The following is a 12,233-nucleotide window of genomic DNA, read 5'->3' as shown; positions in this document are numbered from 1 at the left end:
AAATTTATGATCTTACAGTGCCGGAGGTCAGAATTCTGAAATGGGTCTCACTGGGCTATTTCAAGATGACAGAGGTGCCACCTTCCTTTTGGAAGCTCTAGGAAATAATTTGGGTGGTTTGGGGTTTTGGGGGGCTTTTCGTTTGTCTTTTTTAATTTCTAGGGTGTGCTGTGTTTCTTGGTTCAAAGACCCCAGACCCCACTTGCATTCTCCACCTCTGCCTCCATCATTCCTTCTCCTTCTCCAACTCTCCTGCCTCCCTCTCTCCCTTATAAGGAATCTCATGATTACTTTGAGCCCACCCAGCTAATCCAGCACAATCTCCTCATCTCCAGGTCCTTAACCTACATCACATTTGCAAAGTCCCTTTTGCCACATAAGGTGATGTATTCACAGGTTCTGGGGATTAGCACATGGGCACCTGAGGGAGCCAATATTCTGACTACCACAGGGAACATGGGATAATCCCCCAACAACAGCAAAGTACTGAGCCTTCACAGACGTCCACCAAATGATATATCAGCTAGAACTGCTGCTCACATTTTAAATGCTTGAAAATGGGAAGGAATCATGATGACAGACAGGCCTCTAATAAGCCTCTGATCAACAGGAGAGCCTTCTCCATATTTTCAATGCTGGTTTCCAGACGTTACGTGAACACAGGGGTTCCTAGGAGTATGGGCTTCATTTGAAATGCAAGGTGAGAAGCTCACCCAATTAGAACAAAGTTTCACTAGCATTGCAATGAATAAGCAAGCAGTCTAGGGAGAGTGAGGCTGACCAGAACTGTGGCGGAGATTGGTATAGACTCACCTTTGATTGCGGTCCTTCCTCATTGCAGAGATTCATTTAGCTGTGTTTTACTCAGAAGATCCTGTTGACAGCTGGGGATGGATGCACACGACTGTGTGATTACAGAGCTCTAAGAAATGACACGATGGGAAGAGAGGAGTGTAAACCATAAGGAAGTGATGCCTGGTGACAGCATTGACAGTACAGAGCTGTAGCATCATGCCTGTGCACGCCAAGGGAAGAAACCAGAAGGAAGGTTACCTCGTTTCTTCTAGCTGTTTCCTTTCAAGCCCTTGTTCAGGATTTTATCTGTTTTGGAGGGAAACTCAGGTGCTGTCTTTAGTGTTTAGCTGGAAAGAAGCCTTAGAGGTCTGGGGTTTCGTGAAACCAGGAGTTGATTTAAGAAGCAGAAATGCTTTTTAAAAATCCTTTGTTGGATCAGTTTTTTAAAAAACTACATAGATCCTGTTACAGACTAAATGTCTGTGTGCTCTCAAAATTCATATATTGAAACCATACCCCACAATGGGATGGTATAAGGAGGTGGGTCTTTGGGAGGTAATTAGGATGAGATGAGGCCATAAGGGTAGAGCCCTCATGAATGGGATTAGTGTTCTTATATGAGTCAAGTGAGAGCTTTCTTCCTGTCTCTGATCTCTACCACACGAGGATATGAGAAGGCAGCAGATGGCAACACAGAAGAGAGTTCTCACCAGAACTTGACCATGTTGGTACCCCGATCTCAGACTTTCAGCCTCCAGAAGTGTGAGAAATAAGTTTCTGTCATTTATAATCCACCCAGTATATAGCACTTTGTTATCGCAGCCCAAACTAAGAAATTTGTTTAGCTGTGTTTCACCAAATACATCGCATAGCATCCATGCAGAGCATCTTCAGAAGTCAGGAATTTGTTATTCAATGGCATGCCTGGGTTCTAGATACCCCAAACAGATTATGCTGCAAGGATTCCAGACAGCTTTGTAAAGAAAATTAAATCAGCGTGATTCAAACATGTTTATTCTTTCTCATTTGATACTGAGTAATGTTTTACACATGGCCAAAGGGCTCTAAGGGTTTCCTGCAACACTTTGAATCTCAAAAGAATCCACATTTGGCTAAATGCAGATCACTTAAAGATCCAGAATTTTTTTTTTTCTATGTTTTGAGACAGAGTGATGGAGTCTTGCTCTGTTGCCCAGGCTGGAGTACAGTGGCACAATTTTGGCTCACTGCAACCTCCACCTCCCGGGTTCAAGCAATTATCCTGCCTCAGCCTCCAAAGTAGCTGGCATTACAGGTGCCCACCACCATGCCTGGCAAATTTTTGTATTTTTTAGTAGAGATGGGGTTTTGCTATGTTGGCCAGGCTGGTCTTGAACTCCTGACCTCAGGTGATCCACCAGCCTCAGCCTCCCAAAGTGCTGGGATTACAGCCATGAGCCACCCTGCCCAGCCAAGTTCCAGAATATTTACACTGAATTTTGAGGTCAGAGTTCATTGAACTTTCTATTTGGGCATTTTTAAGTTACTGGGACCTAAATGCTATTATGGAACCAATTAAACCTAGAGAAATAACTTACATGTTAAAGTTCATTTACTGAACCACCAATAATCTACCAAATGCAAAGTCTGTATGTGGAAGGCAGGCTATGCACAATTTTGTTCCGTTTTCAGTTCCTTTATGAGCTCTCAGCTGCCCTGGTGTTTCTCAGGTGAGTCTTCTGTTTTCCTATTGTGATTAGTTCTGATCATGGAAGAACAAGAAAGCATGTTGTATAATAAATGGCATCAGGAAGAAAAGGGGAAAAAAGTTAAAAGAAAATACTTCTTACCATTAAAATGACCTAAGGCAATTCGGAGTATAAAGGACAGCTTGTATGACCTGTCAGGGTCAAGAGCTGAGCTAAATTTATCCCAGCGCATGGCTTCCATGGACTTGTGAGAAACGAAGTCAAAGTGGGGCAAGCAGCTCTCTGCTCCAAGATGGATTTACTCTGACAAGGGAACCATACTAAAGAGGAGTGAATACATATAGTACAACCCTAAATAGAAGCATAGTGGAATGATGAGTCTGTTATGGGCAACCAGATAGAAATATCCATGCTAAGGAGCAGAGAGGCTTAGAAAGCCTGGAAGAAGAGATACTTGCGCTCTTTGATCTGATGCCAAATGTCGTATCCTCAGCAAAAAGCCAGAGGCAGAACCCTTATGGGCCCAAAGGGAAAATAATGAAGTGGCCTCTAGAAAACCAAAGCAGTACTATTTTGAGGCCAGAAGTATCCTAAATACCATGGTAACATTAAATAAAGATTATAGAGAAGGAAAAGGAAATTATTTTCCTACGGGTTATGGTAGACAGAAAAATACCTGCACAAAGATTTCTGCATTCTCATGCACAGAATCTATGATCGTGTTAGGTTAGGTTACATGGCAAAGGAGAGGTAAAGATGCAGATGAAATTAAGATTGCTAATCAGATGACCTTGAGATGGGGAGGCTGTCCTTATTATCAGGGTGGGCCCGAGGTAATCACAAAGGTCTTTAAAAGTGCAAGAGGGAGCCAAGCATGCTGGCATGTAACTGCAGTCTCAGCTACTCAGGAGGCTGAGGTAGGAGGATTACTTGAGCCCAGGAGTTCGAGGCTGCAGTGGGCCATGATTGTGCCACTGCATTCCAGCCTGGGCAACACAGCAAGACCCCATCTCTTAAAAAATAAGTGCAAGAGGGAAGCAGAAGAGAAGGTCAGAGTGATGTGATATAATAAGTAACATGGTTGGCTTTGAAGACAGAGGGAGTGGACAGCCTCTAGCAGCTGGAAATGGAAAGGAAACAGGTTCTCTCCTTGAGTCTCCAGAAGGAACACAGCCCAGTGGATAACTTGATGTTAGCCCACTGAGGGCCATATTAAATGCATTGCTACCCTTCCAAATTGTAAGATGATAAATTTGTGCTGTTTGATGCCACGAAGGTTACATAATTTGTTTTAGTAGCAATGGGAAACTGACACACCCAGCAAGTGAGGAGAGGAGTATTATGGATATCTGAATTGGTCTTGATGAGCACTGGATGTATGTATAATGCTCCCCTCAGAAAAATGCAGAGTCTTTGAGGAATTCTAAGCAGTTTTTAGAAGAAAATGTTTTCAGACTCATTGATTTTAACTCCTCTGCTATACAGAGGGAGTACTCTAATGCAGCTGGGGAATAGACCTTCTGACCTCCAGTGAGGCACAAACATCTCTGCTAAGTATTGTGTATTAGCAATCAAGAGACTTCCCTGACACACAAGGCACTGCTCAGGGAAAGATCTGAGATGTGCTACTACTTTGGTTTTTGTTTGTTTTACTTTAGAGACAAGCTCTTGCTCTGTCGCCCAGGCTGGAGTGCTGTGGTACAATCATGGCTCACTGCAGCATCGACCTCCTGGGCTCAGGCGATTCTCTTGCCTCAGCCTTCCAAGTAGCTGGGACCAGAGGCACAAGCTACCGTGTCTGGCTCCGTATTTTGTTTTAAAACTAGAATTTCATATGTGAAAGTCATAGTGTAGCAGATACTATTGGTAGGCAGTCAAAGGTCATTCCCTGCTTTTCCTTGCTAAGAGAGGGGTATCTACACTTTTCCGTGAGACTCAGGGTGACTGATGTAAGCCAGTCACCCCAGTCATGGGTAGCCTTTGCCTGTGACTGGTGTTGCCATGGGCATGAGATACAGTTCTAACCAATGAGCTGTGAAGGGAAGTCGGCTTGAGGGATTCTGGGATAAGTTTCCCTCAAACTTGAAGGAACTCATGGAAGAGAATGGCCTCTTTCTGCCTCTGAATGCTGCTGTGAGGAGCAGATGATTTCTGGAGTTTTGAGCCACCATCGCCAGAGCATGAAGGCATGAGGCTGAAAGCAAGACGATATGTCAGGGATGGCAGAGTGGAAAGACATCAGGCACCCCGGTGATGCCATAAGGCCCCTGAATTAACCAATTCCAGAGCTTGCCTACTTGGGTCTTTTTATTTATGACATTACAACTCCCTTGAATTTTAGTTGCAACTAAAAGTATCCCACCTGATGAACAGATGGTTAATTAACATCCTTAAAACATAAAAGTTAATGAGAAAAAGATGCCTATTTCAAGATTTTTTTAAATTAAGCAAAAGAACAGATAATTCTCAAACGAAGAAAAACAGTAAACATTTGCGAAAGCATTCAAATTTACTCATAACTAAGCAAGTGCCAATAAAAATAACCAGACCCTCTTATTGGCCTCTAAATGGACAAAATCCTTTTTTAAAAATGATGCTATCTAATATCATTGGTGGCTTAGATAAATGTACACTTTCTATTGGAAAGGTGAATAGACACAACCTTTCTGAAGGACAATTTAGTCATGTGTATTATAGAGAAGATTTCTGCTGACTGGGTCAGAGATTTGAACATTCCAGGCAGCACCCTTCTCCTCTGATAGCTATTTAAATTCACTATTTGCTGGGGAACTAGAAGCTGTCTTGGAACTATCCAGAACTATGTATCCGTGTGAAGTTCAGATGTGTCTAGTAAATTTAGATGGGGTCATCTCAAATTAAGTTCCAGGAGGAAATATGGTATCCTTGAAGGAAATCTTCCTTGGGGAAGAAGAGGCAGGTAGACTCATCAGGCTACGGGGTCTCCAAATGGAGACACAGTGGTGCCAAGCCCACTGGCAAGTACACGAGCACTTGGATCTGCCTAGCTCCGGCCAGCTGGGATGTTCTAGGGAGGGAAAAAAAGGTGCACTTGAAACCAGAGATGCATTAGTATAAAGGCCATCACACCTCACAGACCAAGAATCTGAGTCATGGGAACCTCTGAAGTGCAGAATGGAGAGGAGAGAGCTGGCACCAGCGGCCAGGGCAGCGTGGAGCAGCTCAGCGGCAGCTCAGGTGCACTTCAGCAGGAAGGGCACCTGGGTGTCCTGAGGGACCACCAACCAATGTGGGGCACCTCTGGGAGCTCCCTGGCATGCTAGAGAGGAAAAGGGAACTAGAAAGGGAGTTTAAGTAGCCTTCTAGGTTGCCCAGCGGCCAAGCCCTGTTTCACTTCTTCTCTCTGATTCTCTCTCTCTCTCACTCTCTCCCTCTTTCTCTTTTACTCTTTCTCTTACTCTTTCTCCTCAGGTCAAAAGAGGGGCACTCAGCCGGGCACAGTGGCTCATGCCTGTAATCCCAGTACTTTAGGGGGCCAAGGAGGGCAGATCACTTGAAGCAAGGATTTGGAGACCAGCCTGGCCAACATGACGAAATCCTATCTCTACAAAAAATACAAAACAAAAGAAAAAAATAGCCAGATGTGGTGGCACATGCCTGTCATCTCAGCTACTTGGGAGGCTGAGGCATGAGAATCGCTGGAACCCAGGAGATGGAGCCTGCAGTGAGCCAAGATTGCACCACTGCACTCCAGCCTGGGCAACAGAGCAAGACCCTGTCTCAAAAAATAAAAATTAAAAAAGAGGGGCACTCAAGCTAGTAAAAGCTGTAGCAACCTAATTAGGCAAAAGGAGTAGAGCTGGTGGGACCAAGAGGAAGCAGATAAGCTACAAGCCTGCCTTTCTTCATGGTCCAGGACACAGAGCCCTACTGCACAAATAACTTACAATGTTCTCACACCAAGCTATCACCAGACACCTTCAAGTTAGCTCCCTGCAACCTTGGCATTATTAGTACTGCGCAAAGCCCTCTTCAGCATACAGCATAAACACCATCCCATAAAATCTCCAGCAAGCGGCTGGGCACAGTGACTCACGCCTGTAATCCCAACACTTTGGGTGGCAGAGGTGGGCGGATCATGAGGTCAGGAGATGGAGACCATCCTGGCTAATACGGTGAAACCCCGTCTCTACTAAAAATATAAAAAATTAGCCGGGCGTGGTGGCAGGTGCCTGTAGTCCCAGCTACTCAGGAGGCTGAGGCAGGAGAATGGCGTGAACCTGGGAGGCGGAGTTTGCAGTGAGATCATGCCACTGCACTCCAGCCTGGGCGACAGCAAGACTCCATCTCAAAAAAAAAAAAAAAAAAATCTCCAGCAAGCCTTTGTTTCTTTGCAGTCTGCTTCTCTCATGCAGGCTGTCCACTGCCCCTTTTCAAACATATTTTCCTGCTTTCTCTAATAACTGTAACTTTCTTTACCTATACCTGTCTTGGTAAATTCTTTTACCCCCACACCACCAGCCCGGTTACCCATTGCGCACTGCCTCCCCACCCCTCCCACCGCCCGCCTGCAACAAAAGCCACATGTTCGGCCGAGACTTTATTGTGTCCACATGCTGCAAAGATGTGAGTGACATTCACCACATCAGAAGACCGAAATCTCTTCATAGTATTTGACTCAGTAATTCTGCTTCTAGAAACTTAGCCTAAGAAAATAATCAAGATTCACTCAAAGTCTTTGAACAGAATATTCATCATAGTACTTTCATAATAGCAAAGTACTGAACAACCACAATGTTCAAGAATGGGGGAAGGACTAAGCAATTTATGGTATCCTCATTAAAAATTATGTTTCTGAAAAAGTACTTAACAATGTGGAAATGTTCACAATTAACTAAGGAAAAACTAATACAAGAACAAACTCAAAGCATCTTCCAATCTTTGTTTTGTTTTGTTAAATATAGAAGAAAGATTGGAAGTTTATGCACCCTGATTTTTCATACTAATTAATTCTAGATGCAAGATTTTACTTTTTATTACGTTGGTGGGGGGGGGGTTGTTTTTTATTTTTTATGTTTAGCAATTTTTTATCACGAATGTGACTTTTTTTAAGCAATGACAAGTTTTTATAAAGTTATAAGAACTCTATGCTAATGAATTTGAAAACTATTCAAAATCTGATATTTCAAAGCCTATAATTTTAAGAGAAAGAAGAAGAATAGAGCAGAGAGTGGTGGAGGTCATGTCCAGAGGGAGAACAGATTTGCCACCATGTTCTCCTCTGTTAATCAATCTGCAAGACAATACCTAAGATGATTGCATTCTGAAGCAGGCTATTTTAAAGCTATATCTCTTTGTAAGAACTTGGTACATTTCTCTATGATTTAAAAGAGATGATTAGTTCCATGCTAAATGGCTTCATTTGTTGCAAAATTTTCCTCTGAATGGGGATATTCAGTTTTAATGTAAAACTGAAACATTATTTCTCTTCTTTCATTTGCCTGCATTCATGTAAATAGGGGATTTAAGTATATATTTTTTCACTTAATGGATTTAAAACAAAATCTTTAAAAAAAACTTTCAAACTAAATTAATTTAAAAATGTATTTACCCTCCATTTTTTACATTCAGTCCTGTCACAGAAGAACAACTAAAACATTTAGGTACAATTTCAGGGCGGTGTAGAGGAACGCAGCTGCCTGAACTCTGCAGTGAGCCTTCGGACCCATCCAAAATCCCGGATCAACTGGGGAGTGGGCCTGGCAACCTCTGTGGGGTGGCAGCCCAGAGGGCAGCGGCTGAGTGCTGCAAAAGTGCCCTGTTCCTCCCCTCCCTTCCCGAGACTGCCTTCCACTGAGCTAAGCCTATGTTTCTCCAGCAGAGAATCATTAAAGCACGCCAACCTTGGAGCTTGCAAACATCCTTCTGGAGTAAGATGTTCCCGTTCAAAAGGCTTCTCCATTCCCTTCTCTTTCCTGGACATCAGGACCCAGTATGGGTTCCTGATGGCCTTAAGGAGCCATGCCCTCTTGGAACCAGAAGCCTGTTGAAAAACATGAGGAATTTGGGGGCAAACCAACAGTTTCTCTGAGACCTTGCACTGAATTCTCACTGTTCTATCTCTTGTCTCAGGCCACATATATTGCCTCCCCATTTCCTCTTTCCCTACTATCTTACTAACATCCTCCTCCTCCTGCTTTCTTCTGGCCTTCCATGGTGCCCCATGGCCAAGCCCTGTTTCATGCTTCCTCTCTCACAATCACATTCTCTCTCTCCCCTCATCTCCTTTCACACAGGGACACACAGCACACACGTACACATGTACACCAGTGTTTTTGAAAGAATTCTTAGATTTCATGCTATCCAATAAAAATGATGTCTTTCAAACTACTTGATGATCTCAGTGGTTGCCTTCCAGTTCTGCTTCTCTTTAAGCTTAGAGTTCCCGTTTTTCAAATATTAGTGGAATGCCCTCAGGGTAATAGTTATGCCGCTGATCAAGAACACAGGGGTACACACAGGGATTCCCAGAATCTCTTCAATACCTCCGAGCAGCACCCCCACCCAGGTGTAAGGGCTGGGACCTCTGCTGTAGGCCAGGATGATGTCATGTCATCCTGTCTCAACTCTGTACAAAGCCAAGCAGAGCGCCAAAGACTCCAGATGCCCAAGGGCTATAGGCTATTATGTGGTGGCGATTTGATCAACTTCAGAGAGTGCTCAAGGCTAATCTCATGATTCCATTACAAGCTCAGTTCCTCCAGGCCCCAGGAGCTGATGTTTATCTGTATTGCTCTCATCATTCTTTTGGGTCAGTAGCAATTCCCTCATAGGAACTCCATAAATTGGGAAAGAGGATTGCATGACCAAAGCCCCAGGTGGTTGTCACCTCTGTGACTTATCAGACTGCCTCCTCTCACGTACCTGAACCCCCTCCCACAGTCCAGCTCCCTCCTGGCCTCAAACTCTGCTTTGAGCCCTACTTTTCCAGCTGTGCTTCTGACTCTGCATTCTTCATGCCAGCCCCCTCTCCTTAATGGCTGCATCAGGCTCCCAAAACCCCAATCTGTGGGCTTCCTGGTTGTGCTGCAAATGGGTTCAGTGCCCAGAACGTCAGCTTGGCTGCCACCTGACTTCAAGTGTCATCTATGGCCTCAGGTGCTACCCCCAGGCCAAACGCAGTGAATTAGAACTCAGGGATTGTGAGGGCCTCTGCAATCAGACATCTCCCCTCAGGTAAGAAAATCAAGAGGCTGGGTTAGTTTGTACAACCCCTCCCTCCCTCCACCCCTCACCTTTCCTTTACCCATCCCCGCTCCCCGTCAGTCTCCCCCATTTCCAGCTCACTTGATGGGATGGGCTGGAAAGCAGCAGCAGAAGAGAGCAACTCTGGAATCAGAAACATCTGGATTCCAATTCCAGCATTTGCTACTCACAAGCAATACAATGTGAGACAGGTGATAAGCCCCTCTCCACCTTACTGGTCTCATCGAAGAAATGGAAATAACGGCCTCTGTGTCACAAGGTTATCAGGAGGACTGAAGGTAATGCATATAAATATGATGTCTGGCACAGAGTAGAACATCAAAAACCAGTCACCATTATTTGTGTGTGTGTGTGTGTTTTGTGCATATTTTGTTTTGTTTTGTTTTGTTTTGAGACAGAGTCTTGCTCTGTCACCCAGGCTGGAGTGCAGTGGTGCGATCAAGGCTCACTGCAACCTCTACTTCCCAGATTCAAGCAATTCTCCTGCCTCAGCCTCCTGAGTACCCGGGATTACAGGTGCCTGCCACCAGGCCTGGCTAATTTTTGTATTTTAGTAGAGACGGGGTTTCACCATGTTGGCCAGGCTGGTCTCGAATTCCTGACCTCATGTGATCCAGCCGTCCCGGCCTCCCAAAGTGCTGGGATTACAGGCATGAGCCACCGTGCCCGGTCACCACTATTATTCATTCTCAGCATGTATTCTCCTGTCTTTTCTAGAAGTTCTGGAGACTCTAGTCACATGCCCACTTGCCAGTCAGATGCAAGAAACTGGTAACAACCACAGCACATTCCTGAATGTTATTGTAAGACCTTTAAATTTTGGGTCAGTTTCCCAGACAAACTCAGGCTTTAGGCCTGCCTGCAACCTATTTCTGCAATTTCTCAATTTGGGCTTTGGCCTATCCTGTAATCCCCCTGATGCCTGCCTTTAACAACATGCACTCACATAAAAAAATTAAAAGATACTCTGTGCTCATGGGCTGGAGGAATTCATATTGTTAAAATGACAATACTATCCAAAGCACTTTACAGATTCAATGCAATCCTTATCAGAATACCAATCACATTCTCCACAGAAATAGAAAAAAAATTCTCAAATGTATATGGAACCACAAAAAAACTCAAATAGCTAAAGTAATCCTGAGCAAAAAGAGCAAAGCTGGAGGTATCACACTTACCTGACTTCAAAATTTACTACAAAGACATAGTAACCAAAACAGTGTGGTACTGGCATAAAAACAGACACATAGACCGATGGAACAGAATAGAGACCTCTGATATAAATCCATGAATTTACAACCAACTCATCTTTGACAAAGATGCAAAAACATACAATGGGGTGAAGACAGCCTTTTCAAGAAACAGTGCTAGAAAAACTAGACAGCTATGTACACAAGAATGAAAGTAGACCCTGAATCTCTCACCATACACAAAAAAATCAGATCAAAATGAATTAAAGACTTGAATCTAAGACCTGACATCATGAAACTGCTAGAAGAAAACATTGGGGAAATGCTCCAGGACATTGGTCTTGGCAATTTTTTTTTTTTGTATACGACTTCGAAAGCACAGGCGACCAAAGCAAAAATATAGAACTGGGTTTATATCAAGCTAAAAAGTTTCTTCTGCAAATGAACAATCAAGACATTGAAGGGACAACACATAGAAAGGAAGAAAATATTGGAAAACCATCCGTTTGACAAGTGATTAATAACCAGAATAGATAAGGAGCTCAAACAACTTAATAGCAACCACAACAACAAAAAATCTAATTAAAAAATGGGCAAAAGATGTGAATATTTCTCAACAGTGACATACAAATGGCCTACAGCTCTATGAAAAAAAAGTTCAACATCACTAATCATGGAGAAATGCAAATCAAAACCAATTTGCAATATCCTCTCATCCCAGTTAAAAGGACTTGTATGAAAAAGACAAGCAATAGCAGATGCTGGCAAGAATGTGGAGAAAGGGAAACTCTCATACACTGCTAATGGGAATGTAAATTAGCACAGCCACTATGGAGAACAGTATGGAGATTCCTCAAAAAACTAAAATTAGAACTACCATATGATCCAGCAACTCCACTACTGAGGTAGTTGTCCAAAAGAAAAGAATCCATATATCAAAGAGATATCTGCCTACCATGTTTATTGTAGTACTATTCACAATTGTCAAATATGGAATCAGGCTGGGTGTGGTGGCTCATGCCTGTAATCCCAGCACTTTGGGAGGCTGAGGCGGGCGGATCACTTGAGGTAAGTTCAAAACCATCCTGGCCAACGTGGTGAAACCCCATCTCTACTAAAAATACAAAAATTAGCTGGGCGTGGTGGTGGATGCCTGTAATCCCAGCTACTCATGAGGCTGAGGCAGGAGAATCCTTTAAGCCTGGGAGGCGGAGGTTGCAGTCAGTGGAGGTTACACCACTGCTCTCCAGCCTGGGCGACAGAGGGAAACTGGGTCTCAAAGAAACAAACAAACAAAAAGACAGGGCAGGGTGGT

The 12,233-nt window shown here is 43.7% G+C and overlaps 1 long non-coding RNA gene across 1 annotated transcript in view; it reads right to left on the bottom strand.

Annotated features, from left to right (window-relative positions):
- The window catches only part of LOC117980530 (uncharacterized), a 75,286-nt gene that overhangs the window by 53,041 nt on the left and 10,012 nt on the right, over positions 1–12,233 (bottom strand). Inside the window, exon 2 of the long non-coding RNA XR_004671840.1 lies at positions 814–922. This is a non-coding gene — a long non-coding RNA (uncharacterized LOC117980530). The remainder of the gene's footprint in view (positions 1–813; positions 923–12,233) is intronic.

This window comes from Pan paniscus, chromosome 5, assembly GCF_029289425.2.
Source record: "Pan paniscus chromosome 5, NHGRI_mPanPan1-v2.0_pri, whole genome shotgun sequence".
NCBI classification, from domain to species: domain Eukaryota; kingdom Metazoa; phylum Chordata; class Mammalia; order Primates; family Hominidae; genus Pan; species Pan paniscus.
The sequence above is the reverse complement of the archived record's forward strand: the minus strand, read 5'-3'. Positions and strand labels throughout refer to the sequence as shown.